The sequence below is a fragment of the Chlorocebus sabaeus genome, chromosome 16 (genome assembly GCF_047675955.1).
Source record: "Chlorocebus sabaeus isolate Y175 chromosome 16, mChlSab1.0.hap1, whole genome shotgun sequence".
NCBI lineage: Eukaryota > Metazoa > Chordata > Mammalia > Primates > Cercopithecidae > Chlorocebus > Chlorocebus sabaeus.
In genome coordinates, this window is record NC_132919.1 from 12992639 (window position 1) to 13011188 (window position 18550).

Sequence of the window (18550 nt, forward strand, 5' to 3'; positions counted from 1 at the left end):
CTGATGATCAATCCTTATTAGTGTGCAGAGCTTTTTACGCATTTATGTCATTTGACCCTCAGACAACTTCATGAGGAAGGTAAAGCAGATAGAAATGTGTCATGATCCCCATGGTAGAGATGAGGAAATTCAGTTCTAGAGAGGACAAGTGACTTGCGCAAGGTCACATGGCTATTCAGTTGAATAAGGGGAGTCAGAAGAATGACCTTCTCATGTTCTTTTACTTGCCTTTTTGAGTCGTAACCATCTTGGTCTTTCTATTCTGAGGTACCTCTAGTGTGGATTTAAAGGGTTTTTGTTTGTTTGTTTACTTTTGGTCCTCAAGTTAGATGGCAGTTCTGTTTTTCCTTCTGTGGTTGTCTTATGTGGCATTGGGTGGAGGTTGAGGGGAGCTAGAAAGCGTGGTTGTGACTGAGCACTCTGTGTCTTAGTGCAAAATGGACACTGAGGGCTTGTGAACATCAGGGAGTTTTCTAAGTGTTACTGATCAGTCCTAGTGACAGAAAGTTTTGAAATTTTTTTTTTTTTTTTTTTTACTTGAACCTTACTTGGGAATCTCCATCTGAAAGTTGCCAGGCAGTGATTAGAGCCAACCTCTGACAGAGTCTCCATGTGTAAGCACCCTAATTGTTCACAAGTCCTGAAACAAAGGTACATCATTTTAGCCAGGTGATCTCAACGGCCTCCCAAAGTTCGAGAACTGTTCTTCTGAGTCCATGGAGTTACCACCTTTTCATGTGACAACCAACAGGCTTGGATTTCTCTTTCTTCTCCTAAATTGTGTGTATGCAAATGTGTGCTTTTGTGTGTGTTGTATCTGTGTGGTTAGTGCGTGTGTGCTGTATCTCTGTGTGTTGTGATGTTTTGTTGTGCATGCTGTGTGTGGGTACATGCATTGTGTTGTATGTGTTTTGTTGTGTGTGTGTAGGGAGTATATGTGTTGTAGCCCTGTGTCCTGTTGTGCGTGTTGTGTGCTTGTATGATGTTAGGTGTGTGTGTATGTGTGTGTTGAATTTGTCTCTGGTGTCTGTGGGTTATATTACTGTGCATTGTGCTGTGTGCGTTGGGGAGGTGTGTCGTGTTGTGTGTGTTGGCTGCTTGTATGATGTGTGTGTGTGTGTGTGTGTGTTGGTGACAGAGGGAGAAAGGATTGAGGAGGAGGATTCTGTCTTCTTCTTAGGAATGGCAGGGATGTTGAAAAATCTTCTCTAAATCCCTAATCTCTTCACCCAAGATTAAGCAAATAAAATTGTTGGCTTGAAGAAGTCAGATTCTTGATGACTCCAAAGAGACAGCAGCAAAGTGAGTCAAGAAGCTTAGCTTTCTATCAGCAAAGAGATAAAGGGACTTCAGCTCTGAATGACAGTTTGAGCAATATACCCTAATCCGATTACCAGGGAATTCAGTGTCACTCTATATTAATGGTAGATTTTTTTAAAATGAGGGCTAAAGAGTTAGTGTTCATTATCCAAAGACTTCAGTTATTCCTTAGGATGAAATCACCCTTGCCTGAAACTCAGGGTTAAGGGGCAGGAGACTGGGGTGAGGCTGGGGTGAGGGGCAGCCCGGCTCATCTCCTAGAAGGGTCCTTTGTTCCCCCAGGCTTTGTTTAAGCTGTCAGCTTCTGCACTGCTCAGAAGAGAGAATAGGGAGTGGAGCCCAGGGGGATGTGGCAAAGTGAGGGGACTGAATGAAACACCAAGTAAATTCTGCTTTGAGTTTTCTAGTTGGAAAATTGTCACATTGAGTACATTTGCTGCCTCCTTTAACCTCCAGGCTAAAACAATTCCTCATTTTAAAATTGTCCTATGGGATTTAGCATCTTTTAATACTTTATTTATTTGGTATTTGGAGGAAAAGAAAGGCAACGTGGTGTGAAAGAATAGAAAAGTATATTTCCATAACAGAGCTAATTAATCTCCAGGGACTTCGATGGAAATCCTGGTGTGAAACTGGGCAAAAGAATACAATTTGCAGGTAACAAACACACTCTTGGGTCCTGAATTTCGGCTCTTTGGCTTCTCTGTTTCAAGTCCAAACCAGGTCCTTAAAGAGCAAGGCTCACTACTTAGCTGGAGCATTGATATTTTGTATGTTTCCTTAATGAAAGACTGATTTCTAGACTGGGTATCCAGAACTTTTATGGACTGGATTATGCTTTGAAAATAGTCTCACCTGGAAAGTGATTGGCAAACATTTTAACTATTTCTACCCTTGGCCTTTGTTGGGAGGGGATGCCGTGTGAATCTTGGGCAGCAAGCTGGAATGTGGTCTTTATGAAAGTGACTCCCAATATTCCCCTAATATTCTAATATGACCCTAGACTTGGACTGAGCATTCAGTTCACTTACCTGAGTGAAAATAATTCACTTTTAGCTCTGGTTAGAAATCAAACTTGTGAAGACAAGGAGGAAGCCTTATATGGTTCCATGGAACTTCTTGATCTCAGAGAACCCTTAATTGGAGTCTTTTTTTCCTAACATACACAAAAGTATGTGAAGCAGTCTCATGTAGAAGGTTCTCTTGTTTTAGCAGCTTGATGGTAAAGGAAAATGTCTTCATTAAACTCATAGGAATCTCCAATTTGTTCTATAGGGAGATTGGTGATTCCAGATCTTGTTGATCATCATCACCATGAGGGTACTTGCTGAAATATAGAATCCTGGTTCAATTCTAGACCTAATCACATTTTCATGGGGCAGGGCTCATTTTAAGAGCTCCCCACATGAAGCTGGTGATGAGCCAGGTTGGGGAGCCACTGAGGTAGGACATCTTGAGGCAGAGGAGGACTCCTTAGGGAATGTAGCTGACGTCCTCAAGATGGTTTGGTCTCTTATTGTCTAATGATTTTGATCTTTAAAATGTTTTAAAATTAAAATTTTATTTTGATATACATTACATCTAGTTTGGAAAATCTATAAAGGGTGTAGCTTATGTCAGAAACATAAATATTTCTATGGTTCAAATCATTGCCCTTTGTATTTTCCAGCTGATGAATGTAAGGCTTACAAAAAGCAGACAACTTGGTCAGGCTCACCCACAGACTAAGTGGCAGAGGCATGTTGCAAACTCAGTTTTGTTGGGTCCCAAAGAGTCCATGTTCTTTATCCTACATCATGCTTACAAGTAAAGAGGAAATGCGTGGGTCCTGATTTCCATGGCTCCTCTTGTCCAGGTGGATTTTTAACTAAGGGTGTGTCTTCTTACAGCCTTCTCGTTTTCACTGTGGTTGTTGCTTATGATTACAGATCGCTCCAGAGGAGAATAGGGTCACTTCTTCCTATTTGGCATGCAGGTCCTTAGCTATTTGTGAGGGCTGAACCGGAAGCTGTAGGCATGGATGTTATTGGCTGAAATACCACTGGAACATGTTGCTCTTCATATTTATGTATACTATTTGCTAAATTTCTCATTATCCTGAATGTAAGGCGAGTGCTTGCACTCAGTGCAGTTGAAAGAAGTTAGGCTGTTTGATTCAGCAAGAAAATCCTCTTCTTCCCCGAGGAGTTCATGGTTTACATGGCAAAGCACTTTAAAAATTGGGTGAGGTATTCTGCATTCAGGAATAACTGTAGGGTCTCAAGTCAGGGAAGGGAGTAACTGGGCAGTGCAGATGTGCACTTTGAAATAAGGCTGGTTTGATTCTAAAGGCTGGGGCAAAAATGGATGTCAGGATAGAGAATAATTGTATTGATATGGTTTGGCTGTGTCTCCTCCCAAATCTCATCTTGAATTGTAGTTCCCATAATCCCCATGTGTCATGGGAGGGACCTGATTGGAGATAATTAAATCATGGGGACAGTTTCCCCCATGTTATTCTCATGATAGTAAGTTTTCACAAGATCTGATGGTTTCATAAAGGGCTTCCCCCTTTGCTCAGCTCTCATTCTTCTTCTTCCAGCTGCCATGTGAAGAATGATGTGTTTGCTTTCCCTTCTGCCATGTTTGTAAGTTTCCTGAGGCCTCTCTCAGCCATGCTGAACTATGAATCAATTAAACCTCTTTCCTTTGTAAATTACCCAGTCTTAGGTATGTCTTTATTAGCAGCATGAGAACAGACTAATACAGGAAATTGGTACCACAGAGAGTGGGGTGCTGCTGTAAAGATACCTGAAAATGTGGAAGTGACTTTGGAACTGGCTAACAGGCAGAGGCTGTAACAGTTTGGAAGGCTCAGAAGACAAGAAAGAAGATGTGGGAAAGTTTAGAACTTCCTAGAGACTTGTTGAATGGCTTTGACCAAATGCGGCTCCTTTCAGATGGAGATGAGGAACTTGTTGGGAACTGGAGTAAAGGTCCCTCTTGCTATACACAGAGACAGGTAATATTTTGTGCCTGCCCTAGAGATCTGTGAAACTTTGAACTTCAGAGAAATGATTTAGGGTGTCTGGTGGAAGAAATTTCTAAGTGGCAAAGCATTCAAGAGGAAACAGTGCATAAAACTTTGGAAATTTTGCAGCTTGATGATGGGATAGAAAGGAAAAACCCATGTTCTGGGGTGAAATTTACTTCAACTGCAGAAATTTGCATAAGTAATGAGGAGCTGAATGTTAATCACCAAGACAATGTGGAAAGTGTCTTCAAGGCATGTCATAGATCTTCATGGCAGCATCTCCCATCGCAGAATCTGAGGCCTAGAAGGGAAAAATGGTTTTGTTGCCTGGGCCCAGGTTCCCCTGCTCTACACAGCCTTGGGGCATGGTGCCCTGCATCCCAGCTGCTTGAGTTCCACCCATGGCCAAAAGTACCTAATGTATAGCTCAGGCCATTGCTTCAGAGGGTGCAAGCCTCAAACCTTGGTGGCTTACATGTGGTATTGGGCCTGCAGGTGCACAAAAGTCAAGAACTGAGGTTTGGTAACCTCCGCCTAGATTTCAGGGCATGTATAGAAACGCCTGAATGTCCAGGCAGAAGTTTGCTGCAAAGTCAAAGCCCTCATGGAGATCCTCTGCTAGGGCAGTGTGGAAGGGAAATGTGAGTAGTAGCCCTCACATACAGTCCCCACTGGGGTACTGCCTAGTGGAGCTGTGAGAAGAGGGCCACCATCCTCTAGACACCAGAATGGTAGATCCACTGACAGCTTGCACCATGCACCTGAAAAAGCTGCAGATACTTAATGCTAGCCTATGAAAGCAGCCAGGAGTGGGGCTGTACCCTGAAAAGCCACAGGAACAGAGCTCCCCAGGCCATGGGAGCCCACTTCTTGCTTGCATCAGCATGCCCTGGATGTGAGACGTGGAATCAAAGGCGATTGCTTTTGAACTTTAAGGTTTAATGACTACCCTACTGGGTTTCAGACTTGCATGGGCACCTGTAGCACCTGTTTTGGCCAATTTATTTTATTTGGAATGGGTGTATTTACTTAATGCCTGTACCCCCATTGTGTCTAGAAAGTAGCTAACTTGTTTTTTTATTTCACAGGCTCATAGGTGGAAGAGTCTTGTCTCAGATTAGACTTTGGACTTGGACTTTTAGGTTAATGCTGGAATGACTTGAAACTTTGGGGGATTCTTGGAAGGGCATGATTATGTTTTGAAATGTGAGGACATGAGGTTTGGGAGGGTCAGGGGTGGAATAATATGGTTTGGCTGTGTCCCTACCCAAATCGTATCTTGAATTGTAGTTCCCATAATCCCCACATGTCATGGGAGCGATCTGATGAGAGGTAATTGAAACATGAAGGTGGCTTCCCCCATGCTATTCTTGTGATAGTGAATAAGTTCTCACAAGATCTGATGGCTTCAGAAGGGGCTTCCCCCTTCATTTGACTCTCATCCTTATCCTTCCTGCTGCCATGTGAAGAAGGACATGTTTGCTTCCCCTTCTGCTATGATCATAAGTTTCCTGAGGCTTCCTTCAGCCATGCTGAACTGTGAGTCAATTAAACCTCTTTCCTTTATAAATTACCCATTCTCAGATACGTCTTTATTCACAGTGTGACAACAGACTAATACATGTGGAGTCTGAGTTGATAATGAGTTGGTGAAATTGAGTGGAGACTTTGTTACAAATGGAGCAAGGGAGAACAAAGAACGAAGAAGGTAACAAAATGGGTGAAGCTGATTGGAGTCAAATGTTACAAATTGAATCAGTGGGAACAAAAAATGGGTTGAGACAAATTGTTAAAAATATAGCCAGTGGGAACAAAATATAAAAAAAGAAACAGAGATGGTGGAATTGGGATTAAAAGAGATGAGATAATGAAACGGCCATATGCTTCAAAATGGAAAATTTAGAGGAGAATTAACCTCTGTCAAAATTTGGAAAAATTCTCCAGATTTACTTCCAGAGTTGTGGCAGTTGCCCCCCACAAAAGAACTTGCCCATCTGAACTATTCTATTGATGATAAAATGAGCACTAAGTAAACCTTGGATAATAAGTAGGTAACATATAGTATACTGATAATAGTATATTCCAAAATGACATACTCTCTGCATGACAGTAATACTTTATACATATAAACTACTTCCCTTTATGTGTCTGAAGCAAAGCTGGGTAGAGAATGAGATTCTCATGGAAAAACCAATGCAGGAAGTGCCTAAACCTGGGTTGTACTGGAGGATAGGGGGCAGTGCCTTTTGAAAGGAGAATGTTTTTCTCCTCATTATCTCTAGGGGGCAGGAAGGCAGGCAGCCCTTGGAGCACCATGTTTGAACAGACAGTAGGTTTACTACTGTCTTTTAAGTGAATACATTAAAAAACCTTAAAAAAGTATGAGAACTGGAACAGTTAAGTAAGCAAAGAAAAGAAAACAGCAAAGCTAAGTCATAGCCCATAGATGTCAGTAGAATCAAAAGGATCTGGCTAACAGGAAGCGGGATTCCAAGCTGCTTCCACTAACAAGAATAGGGTTTCATTGATGCTGCTTCTACGCTTTGTCTGAGGCAGAGGTTGTATAAGCCCATTCAGCAGGAGTCTCAGCCTTTGGATTTCCATATCAAAGACAGACTGTAGTTCTCTGCTTGCCTTGGTGGCAGTTTGACAGCCAATATCCTACCTCAGATCAATGCACTCTGCCAGTCATGACCACAGTGGGGACTTCCTAAGTTATCTGTGCTGAGAAATGTATTCTTTTCAAATTATTTGCGAGGCAAATTTCAGCAGGGAGGAAAAACCCTCGAGCTTTTGGCTCTGGAGGTGAGATGAGACTCTATAATCAGCTGAGCTCACCTCCCTCTATGTTTTCTTCTGGTATCTGAATTAAGTGGCATCTAAGAGCAAACAACTGTGAAAGCAAGGTATTTTGATATTTTCAGCTTTAGCTACTGTTTCCAGCTCTTCAATTGATTTTATAAAATGCACAAAGGCTCAAATGAGGATAAATTATTCTCTGGAGGCAGGCCACACTCAGAAAAGGGATCTAGTTTTCCTTCCTTTCCATCTCTCCTTTCCTTTTCTCTTCCTCTCATTCTTCCTTCCTCCTAATTTTTCTCCTTCCTTTTTAAAAATTTTCTTTTTATCTTGTTCTCTGCATAAAAAGGGCACAGGAACAGCAACACATCATACAAATGTGATTATTATATTCCAGGAACCACTAGATGACTTGGCCACAATGGGCTTTCTCTAGGAAGGTTAAAGGAGAACTTCATTTATTATATCATGTTATGATTCGTTTTGCTCCAACACACCCTCAAATAATATTTTTAAGGCTCACATTCTTATTGTAGACATAACTTTTAGATATTGAACTATTAGAAGAGCCAAATCTTTCAAAGAACTCTGGCTGCATTTGGATAGCAAAGAGACTTCTATGTCATTGAGTAATTAAGCCATGCATTCTTGTGCATGATTATATGATAATCATTCATAACTTCTTAAGATTCTTTCCTCCTCTTGTTGCCATACCTTTACGTCAGTGTTTCCCAGACTCTAAGTATCTAGGAACACTGGTGCTCCTTCTATGAGAAGTAAGTAGGGGTAACTCTAGATAAGCGGCCTCTGGTTGCGTAAGTTTGGGAAATGTCATAACATACTCTAAAGTCCCGCAAGGCAAATCTATGTATCAAAGGCTCTATAAAGACCTGCAGTAAATAAGGCTTCTTAACTAGGTTAACCCACTGTTTCACTTACAGATTTGACCAGAGAACATTAACTTGTGTATTCTCCACTATCAATTGTAAATCTAGGGCACTGTTTCAGTCTTCCTTTCTCTTCTCTGACCATGCTACCTCTTGCCTCTGAATCTTCTTTCTCCTTTAATACCCAGACCTGGACTTCTTCAGTGCTCAACTTTTACTTCTAGGTCTTTTCTCCTGTGCATTGTTTTGAGGGTTTTATAAACTTCTATGCATTTATACAGAATATAAACTCAACTCAGTGGAAGGTTTTGGTCCTTCTCTTTTGTTCCCATTTGCATTTCCAACTGGATTTTCTTATAAATCCATGCAGAAGTCCCACCACTTCACTCTCTTCAACTGAACTAAATTCATCTTTTTTCACAATCTAGTTTTCACTTCCAATCTCTCTATGTGTTAATGATACCACCTTGCTGCCTTGACAGGAGGAAATCTTGAAGTCATGTTTAACTCCTTTTTCCCCTCTTGGAAATATGATTACTGACATTTCCCATACATATCTGAAGACCTCTTGCTTCTATGTAGAAACATTTGACATTAAAAGGATGATAGTAATCTTTATTTATTTATTTAAATCTTTATACCAGTTTGAGGAGTCCAATCTGTGAAATTAAATAACTACAAGTAATGTTTGGTATCATAAAATGTCAGTTAAACTGGAATAGCATTTCTTAGGGAACTCTGTTGGAATTCTCTATCCTCCAACCTCCCACCTACCCCAACTTAGAGTTCAAATGAGCACATAAGGCAAACGAACATCAGAATAAAATTAGAAAGAAAGCAATACTCTTTCTCAAACTGGGAAAAAATGGAAGTTGGTGAGGGATACATTCTGAGCAACTGTAGGACATAGGGAGGGGAGAATGCATTGAGTCAGTTACGGAGTCCAAGGCTGATACATACACGGCTCTGCCACGCAGAAAGGAGTCCTGGTGTCTGTGGCTGTAGGTTTTATTGGGGCAGCAATGCTTATTAATTGGGATTCTTAATATTTGAACTCTCTGTGTGGTCTGGTGAATGGGGGTCCCCTACATTCCCTTCAGCTTGTTCTTTAAAATGTACCTTGGTCACATTAGCTAAGCTCCTCATAGAAATTATTTCTTTGAGTTCTGGAGTTCTGTTTCCTAGCTGCCACCTCCCACCTCCCATGGCTTTTTTTTTTTTTTTTTTTTTGACTTTATGCACAAAAGCAGTGCACGGTCACCAAATAAAAATACAAATTGACCAAGAGAACAAATAAATAATACCTGTAATTTTATGCAACCAGGTGGCTTGGTTTGTATCTTGCCACCTACGTCTCTGCTCCGGTGTATGCATGTGTGTTTCTTTACAAAGATCATCCTGCTATCATTTCCTAATCTGCATTTTAAGATTTATAATATATTTGAAAATCTTCCCACACAACAAATGTACTTCCACAGCCTTATTTGTGAGGGCAGCATAGTATTTCACTTCCAAAGGTCCTCTGATGTTTTTTGGACAGTTCAATTAATGGAATTTCTTGTGTCATGAACAGTGTTGTTATGAATTCTCACAGCTAAAATTGTGTGCATGAGTTTCGTTTTTCATTTGGATGAAGTATTTAAAGTGGATTTGCTAAATTAAGGACCAGGCAAACTTTTAAGTTTTATAAAGTGTGTTCTGACAAATTAACCTCCAAAGAAGCACTTACTATTGCTGCTTTCTCTTATATAAATGTTTTATATGCTTCAAATTGAAAAATATCACTTTATTGTTATTTTTATTTATAATTGTTTTGTTACTTATTGGGTTGAATATACCATTACATCTTCATTCTTTAATATTGCTTTACTAGTTAGTAATTCATGGGAACTACTAGCTCATGTCTTTTCTCTATTTCTATTGGGATATTTAACTTTTTGTTATCAAGTTTTAAGGGCTCTTTCTATATTAATGGCTGATATTTTATAGTGGGTAAGGATTTGTTTGGCATTTATTCTGTGCCAGAAAGCATTCTCAGCTTTTACTCATATTATCTTTGTTTTAAGCCTTACGACTTCTTGTAAAGTAGGTACAATTGTTATTTCCTTTAGTTTTGGATGAAGAAATGAAGGCAGCATGAGAAGTTTGTTGAAAGGTACATGGTTTATAAATTTAAGAGCTAAAACTTTGCTGAAGCAATTTGGTTCTTATCCTGCTTGCTATCCAGCCTTTTTAAGAGCATTAATATTAAACACGTTGATCATCTGAGTGTGTTATAACTTAATTTTGAATTTTTAAAATTGACCCACAAAATAGTTTTATTTTATGCAATGAAATCTATTGTTGTTTCCTAGTTTTGGTGTTATCGCTAGGCTTGTATTTTTCCCAGTGCTTATCGGTTGTTCTGAAACCATTTTAGCCTAAAATTAGCAATGTCCTCTTTTTCCTATATAAATATTTATATGTATTTTTGTCATATCTGGACTTTCTTTATTGTTTTATTAATCTATTTCTACATTGGTATCATCCTTTTTTGTAGTTAAAAATATATTTTAATATCTAATAGGGGAATCTTTTAAAGAAATCTTTTAAAGAAATCTTTTAAATAAAAAGTTTTATTTTGGGTAAAGAAAAGGTATTATTTTTTCTTGGCTAGTCTTTTATTTCCTTCAGGAAAGACTTGACCATATCTTCAGACATTTCTGAATATTTCATTTATTTTAGGTGATTAAATGCATTCATTAATATTTTGAAATGGATCTTTTCTCTTTTATCATTTTTTTTTGTTTGTTTTTGGTTCCCATTTCCCATCTAGGGGATGCTCTGGTCCATTCTAGCTACGTGGTTCATTAGGAGCTGTCATGTTCTAATAGACCCCACCCTCCATTTAATTGGTTAAAAGTTGGAACTCCCACCCAAGTAAGGAGAGCTAGTGAATTTCCCCGTATCTTTAACCTTGGGACCTAATACGTTCCCTTCCGGTAGTGGAAAGAGCCGGGAGCTGGGGAATGACATATTTCAAACCAGTTGGAAGAACCCAAGTTACAATGAAAGACACTGAAGCTTCTGCACAGATAAAAGAGAGTGAGGGGTAGACCATCAGACAGTGTTCAGGCCTTGGCTCTAGAAGACCTGCGGCCTAGCTACTAGCTGTTCCTGATCTTCCCTGACAGCTCATGGGAACAAAGGACCCACCGTCACATGGGCTGCTCATTATCCTTCCAATAAATTCTACTTTGCCTAATTTAGTTCAGAATCATTTCAGTTATTTGCAACCAAAGGAATCTTGAATGGTGTACCAGTCATTATTGATATGTAAAATGGTTTTTATATATTTTTATTTATAAAAATCATATTTATAAGATTTTTGCATATTCTAAGTGATTTTTGCATATTCTAAGTGATCAAACAAAAATCATTTATTATTTTTAATAATTTCTCATTTGGATTTTTCAGATTTTTAGAAATTCAAGCATATCATTTGTGAATGATAATATTATTGCATAATTCCAACATATATACACACATATATATGTATATATTGTATATACATATATATGTATCTATTGGTGTTTCCTGGTTTTGGTGTTATTGTGTATATATGTATATATGTGTGTATATGTGTGTGTATATACACGTATACACACATATTTACACACACACCAACATTTCCTTTCTGATTGTGTTTGCAAGGACTTCCAAATTTAGTAACAGCAATGCTGATATTCATGTTATTCCTGATTTTCTCTTTTTAGTTTTTTAGAAATGGGGTCTCACACTGTCATTCAGACTGAAGTACAGTAGTGTGATCATAGCTTCCTGCAGCCTCAAACTCCTGGGCTCAAGTGATTCTCCTATTTCAGCCTCCTGAGCAGCTGGGACTATGGGAATGCACCTTCGTGCCTGGCTAATTAAATTTTTTTCTTTTTTTTTTTAGAAATGGAGTCTTACTATGTTGCTCAGGCTGGTCTCTAACTTTTGTTCTCAAGTGATCCTTCTGCCTCAGTTTCTGGGGCTGCTGAGATTACATGTGTGAGCCACTATGCCCAGCTTCTGATTGTAAGTTTCCTGAGGCCTCCACAGCCAAGTGGAACTGTGAGTCAATGAAACCTCTTTTTTTTTTTTTTTTTTTTCATAGATTACCCAATCTCAGGTAGCTCTTTAGAGCAGAGTGAAACAATCTAATACACTTGGATACACTGGAAAAAGGGATGATTCATCCCCTGTGTGGAATAGACTGGATAGCAAGAAATTTCATCATGCTACTTAGAACAGCACAGAATTTAAAACTTATGAATTGCTTGTTTCCGAAATTTTCCACTTCATATATTTGGACTGTGAGTAACTGAAACAGCGAAAAGTAAAATCATGGAAAAGGGAAAACTGCATATGCTTTAGAAAATCTTTTTAGATTCATCGATATAATTAATTACGTTCATAGTTTTTGAAAAGGACTGATCCATTTTCACAATTCTGGAGAAAGACTATTGTGCTGTCTTCAATGTATGTGATAGATCCATTGATTTTCTTTATACTACCTTGTCTAAGAGTATGTGATTTATTTAATATGTGGTTAGGTTTGTTTTGCTAATATTTTCCTTACCAGTTTTCTTGTATATTCATAACTAAATATTGGTCTAAGTTTTTTGTTTGTTTGTTTGTTTTGTTTTTAAGGCAATGTTTTTCAGATTCTGGTATCAGGATTCTGCCAATTCTCTGTCCATTTACTTGTTCTGGAGCAATTACAATGCCACATGAATTATCTGTCTCTTGATATTAGCTGGGACTCACTAGTAAAATTCCTGAGTCCAGGTTTATTTGGGGTTCCTTAAAATCATTAACGACTCTTTTGGCAGCTATTTCTGTTTTCAACCTTGTGTCACTGGAACCTTAGTTTTTGCTGGAAAATACTCATTTCATTGAAATATCACATTAGTAGATTTGTACATAGTGTTTATATTAAAATTTTCTTTTACATCTGTGGTTACACGCCCTTTCTCATTTATGATTTTTTTTTTTGTTTTGAAGTTAAGCTGACTTAGAGCTCTGTCCATTTTGTGGTCGTAAATCAGCTCTTGGATTTATTAATCAATCCATCTTTTATTTCTAGTGCATTACATTTTTCTATTATCTTTTTTAGTGCTAATACCTGTTTCCTTTCTGTAAATTTCCTGTGTTGTATGCGTAGGTAATTGATTTTCATTCTTTCTAGTTTATAATGAAACAATTTAAAGCTTTTTTAAAAATAATTAACATCTTTAACTTTTATTTACTTTATTTGGTCTAAAATATGATGAATAGTGCCAATTAAAGCAATAAAAAAGCTGAATCTAGCCGTCTCCCTACTCATACTTACTAATTATACAACTCATATCTTTTGTAAACTTTTTAAGGGCAGTAGTTAATCTTACAATGACTTAGAGAGTTTAATTACAGCTTTTCACTTCAGTGTTTTGTCAGTTTTTCCAAACATTGAAGCAATTTTTCCTTTATTCATTTCAATATATGCCATTTTGTTTGTAAAGATTCATATCAACTAACTTCTCTGTTAATATTTTCTGTTTTTATTTTTTTAGCTGACATCTAATAATTGTACATATTTATGGAGTAGGGTATGATATTTTGCTACATGTATACAATGTATAATGATCAAATCAGGGTAATTTGCATATCCATCACATCAAGTATCTGTTAATTTTAAAGTTTATGAATTTAAAGGGATTCTCCTTTTCCCATTTTATAGCTTTTGCTCAGAATTTCACTTGGTTTAATACTACTTTGGGGACTCCAGCTTCTAGGGGTGTCAGTTGTCTGATTCAATGTTTTCATCAATTTAATCTTTCTGATGCCCTTTGTTGAGTATGATACAAAAGTATCCACTGGATTTTGCCACAAGAAGTCCATTGGCAGTGGTGAATCAGGGGGTTTCAGTGGAAATGAGCCTGCCAAACTTCGGAGTGTGAGCTCTCCTGGCTGTGTGGAGCTACTGCAAGCGACTCTTCCCATGAGTGTGTGTTTGTGAAGAGTGTGTGAGGTTAGAATGAGATAGGATGAGAGACATAAAAAGAAAAATAATTTGGGGCAGAGGGTACAGGGAGAGAATTAAGCACCTTTAAATGCTAATGGGAAAACCCTAGTATAGAACAGTGTTGAAATCTCAGGTGAGAAAGTAGATCATGCATGAAATTAAATCCCTGGAGGAGCTATCGAAAATAGGATCTAGATCATAAGGGGAGGGATTAGTTTTATGCAGGAAGAGAGATGCTTCTTCCATCGTCCTGATTAGGAAGGTGAACATGATCTTTAACTGGGAAACTTGAGGCGGCAGCAAAGGAGAAAGCGTTTCCTTCTGTCTTGTGACTTCTATTTTACCATAAAATAGTAGGCCAGTTGTCTGTTGGAAAGAAGAAGGGATATGATAATGTACAGATTTTCAGTGATATAAGTTTGAAATAGTCACCCTGAAAAACAAGAGTTAGATTGTTGTTGTTGTTGTTTTTAGATGGAGTTTTGCTCTTAGTGGCCAGGTTGGAGTGCAATAGCATGATCTGGGCTCACCACAACCTCCGCCTCCAGGTCTCAAGGGATTCTCCTGCCTCAGCCTCCCGAGTAGCTGGGGTTACAGGTGTGAGCCACCGTGCCCAGCCAAGAGGTAGATTTGATGAAAGAAAAACAGACAAATTGTCACAGATTGCTGAAAACTCAAGAGAAGGCAGAAATCATGGATTTGAGATCATACTGTTTCATGAGGTTGTGTAATTTCCTTCACTGTTATTTAGCAGCCTGGAAGTAAGAGCGGAGAAAGTGAAAAGTTAAGTTGATCCATGGTGTGTGGATTTCACAGGGCTGATGGAAGAGAATCACAGCACAAGGGAGTTGAAGATATTGCTGAGAGTGGCTGAAATAATAATGGGATGCAGAAGGAAAAAGAATCAGGTCTGGGCTCAAAGAGTGAACTGAAGTGGGGGAGGTTCTGGAACTCAGTTCTTAATGAGATCAAATAACATATGCCATGAAGTAATGGAGAGAAAACTGAAAACGTAAGAAGTGTATTTTCAAAAAAATAATTTTATTTGGAACATAATAATAACAGTTGGTCCTGCTGTCTTTTGTTTTTCTGTTCTATGTGATAAGATGCTTTATTCAGAGTCCTTGAAATCTACAAATTACCAAAACTTACTCAAAAAGAAGTAGAAAAGCAAGTCCAGGTGTGGTAGGTTACTCCTGTAATCCCAGCGCTTTGGGAGGCTGAGGCAGATTGATCGCTTGAGCCCAGGAGTTCGAGACCAGCCTGGGCAACATAGTGAGACACTGTTTCTACAAAAAATAAACTAAATTAGCTGAGTGTGTTAGTACACATCTGCAGCCCCAGCTACTCAAAAGGCTGAGGCAGGAGGATCAATTGAGTCCAGGAAGTTGAGGCTGCAGCGAGCCATGATCGTGCCACCGAACTCCAGCCTGGGAGACGGAGTAAGATCCTGTTTCAAAACACCACCACCACCACCAAAAAAAAAAAAAAAAAGAAAAGAAAAGTTAGCTCTATATAAACAAAATAAATTTAATTTAGAATAAAACAAAACTTCCCACAAACAACCTTCAGTTCCAGATGACTTGTCTGGTGAGTTACATAAACATTTAAGAAAGAAAATAGTACCAATTTCACACAAACATTCAGAAAATACAGAAGGGAAAAATTCCTAACTCATTCTATAAGGCTTATACTACTCTGATTACTCTGATATACAAATCAAAAAAGGATTACAATGAAATAAAACTACAGACCTATATCTTTTATAAAATTAGATTAAAAATTCTTACCAAAGTTTCAGCAAATCAAGTTCAATAATATATAAAAAATAGTACACCATGACCAAGATGTGTTTATCCTGGTCATAAAGGGTTGATTTAACATCTGAAAGCCAATCAGTATATTTCAACATAGTAAACAAGCAAAATAAGCCACATGATTATGTCAATAGATGCAGAAAAAATATTTGACAAAATTCAACGCTTATTTTTAATGAAAGCCATCAGTAAATTATTAAAAGAGAAAGCTTTCTCAACCTGAGAAACTAAGATGGTACTCAGTGATGAAATCTCAATGTTTTCTATAGGAACAAGGCAGGGATGTCCCCTCTCCCCACACCTATTCAAAATTGTGAAGTTCTATTCAATGCAACAAGGCAAGAGGAAATAAATAAATGGTATTCAGAGTGGAAGGAAGTAAAACTGTCTTTATTTGTAAATGTCTTGTTGGTGTATATAAAAATCCACAAAAGAATATTACAAGAATTAATAAAAAGTTTAGCACAGTTACAGCAAGTCAAAAATACAGGAATCAACTGTATATCTCTATACCAGCAATTAACTATTAGAAATTGAAACAAAATTTCATTACAGTAGCATCCAAAGATAAAATATTTACGAGCCAACTGAATGAATGATGTTCATGACCTCATATATTAGAATGTATATTAACATTGTAAAGGAAAATGAAAGGCCTAAAAAAAATTATTAGAGGTACCATGTTTATGGACTGCAAAGGATCCAGAGATTTAGTACAAAGCCAATTAATATCCTAGCAGGCTTTTTGTTGTTATTTTGGGTTAATTTTTTAAGAGACTACTTTTTTAGAGCAGTTTTAGGTGCACAGGAAAACTGAGTAGAAACACATTATACTTCCTGCCCCAACACAGGCACAGTCTCCTCCACTACCAACATAAACACCAGAGCGAAATAGCTGTTACAGTTGATGAACCTACATTGATATCTCATCATCCAAAGTCCATAGTTTACATTAGGGTTCACTCTTGGTGTTGTACATCCTATGGATTTTGAAAAACGTATGATGACATACATCCACCATTATAGACCATGCAAAAGAGTTTCACTGTCTCAAAAATCCTTTGCACCCTTCCTATTCATACCTCCTTCCTCCTACACTCTGGAAACCACTAATTTTTTACTGTCTTCATGGTTTTGCTCTTACCAGAATGTCATATAGTTGAAATTGTACAGCACTTAGACTTCAGATTGACTTCTTTCACTTAGGAACAAGCCTTTAAGTCTCCTCCATGTCTTTTCATGGCTTGGTAGCTCACTTATTTTTAGTGCTGAATAATACTTCATTGTCTGGATGTATCAGTTTATCCATTCACTTAAGGACTTTTTTTTTCTTTTTTTGAGACAGAGTCTCACACTGTTGCCCAGGCTGGAGTGCAGTGGCAGGATCTCGACTCACTACAACCTCTGTCTCCCGGGTTCAGGCGGCTCTCCTGCCTCAGTCCCCCGAGCAGCTGGGATTACAGGCACCTGCCACTATGCCCGGCTAATTTTTTTGTATTTTCAGTGGAGACGGGGTTTCGCTATGTCAGCCAGGCTGGTCTTGAGCTCCTGACCTTGTGATCCACCAGCCTTGGCCTCCCAAAGTTCTGAAATTAGAGGCGAGAGCCACCGCGCCTGGCACACTTAAGGACATTTTGTTGCTGCCAAGTTTCAGAAATTATGAAGAAAGCTTCTGTAAACATCTATGTGTAGGTTTTTGTGCAGACATACTTTTCAACCCATTTGGGTAAATGCTAAGGAACAAGATTGCGAAATCATATGGTAAATGTATGTTTTGTTTTGTGCAAAACTACCAAGCTGTCTTCCAAAGTGACTGTACAGTTTTGCATTTCTACAAGCAATGAATGAGAGTTTCTGGTTTCCCATGTCTTCATAAACATTTAATGTTGTCAGTGTTTTGGATTTTGGCCATTCTAACTGGTGTGTGGTGATATCTCATTGTTGTCTTAATTTGCAATTCCCTGATGACACACAGTGTTGAGCATTTTGTTTTTAAATCTATTTGGCATTTGTATGTCTTCTTTAGTGATGTGTCTGTTCAGATCTTTCATTCATTTTAAAATTCATATTGCTTATTTTCTTATTACTTACTTTTAAGAGTTATCTGTATATTTTGGATAACAGTCCTTTATGAGGTATGTCTTTTGCAAATATTTTATCACAGTTTGTGGCTTGGCTTTCAATTCTATCAACAATGCCTTTTGCAGAACAAAAGTTTTTAATTTTAATGAAGTCTAGCTTATTGTTTCTTTCATGGATTATGCCATTGGTGTTTTATCTAGGAAAGTCATTATCAAACCCATGTTACATAGATTTCTTCTGTGTTATCTTCTAGTTTTACAGTGTTTCATTTAGGTCTATGATGTCTTTCTAAGCTAATTTTTGTTAAGATTATAAGACCTGTGTTCAGATTCATTTTTTTGCATGTAGATGTCCAGTTATTCCTGCACTATTTGTTAAAAAGTCTGTCTTTGTTCCATTGATTACTTTTACTCTTGTCAAAGATCAGCTGACTATATTTATGTGGGTCTATTTCTGGGCTTTGTATTTGTCTACTCTTTCATCAATATCACACTGTTTTGATTACTGTAGCTTTATAGTAAGTCTTGAAGGCTTATAGGGTCAGTCCTCCAGCTTTGTTTTCTTCTCTGCCAGTACTGCATTTATTCTGCATCTTTTGCCCTGT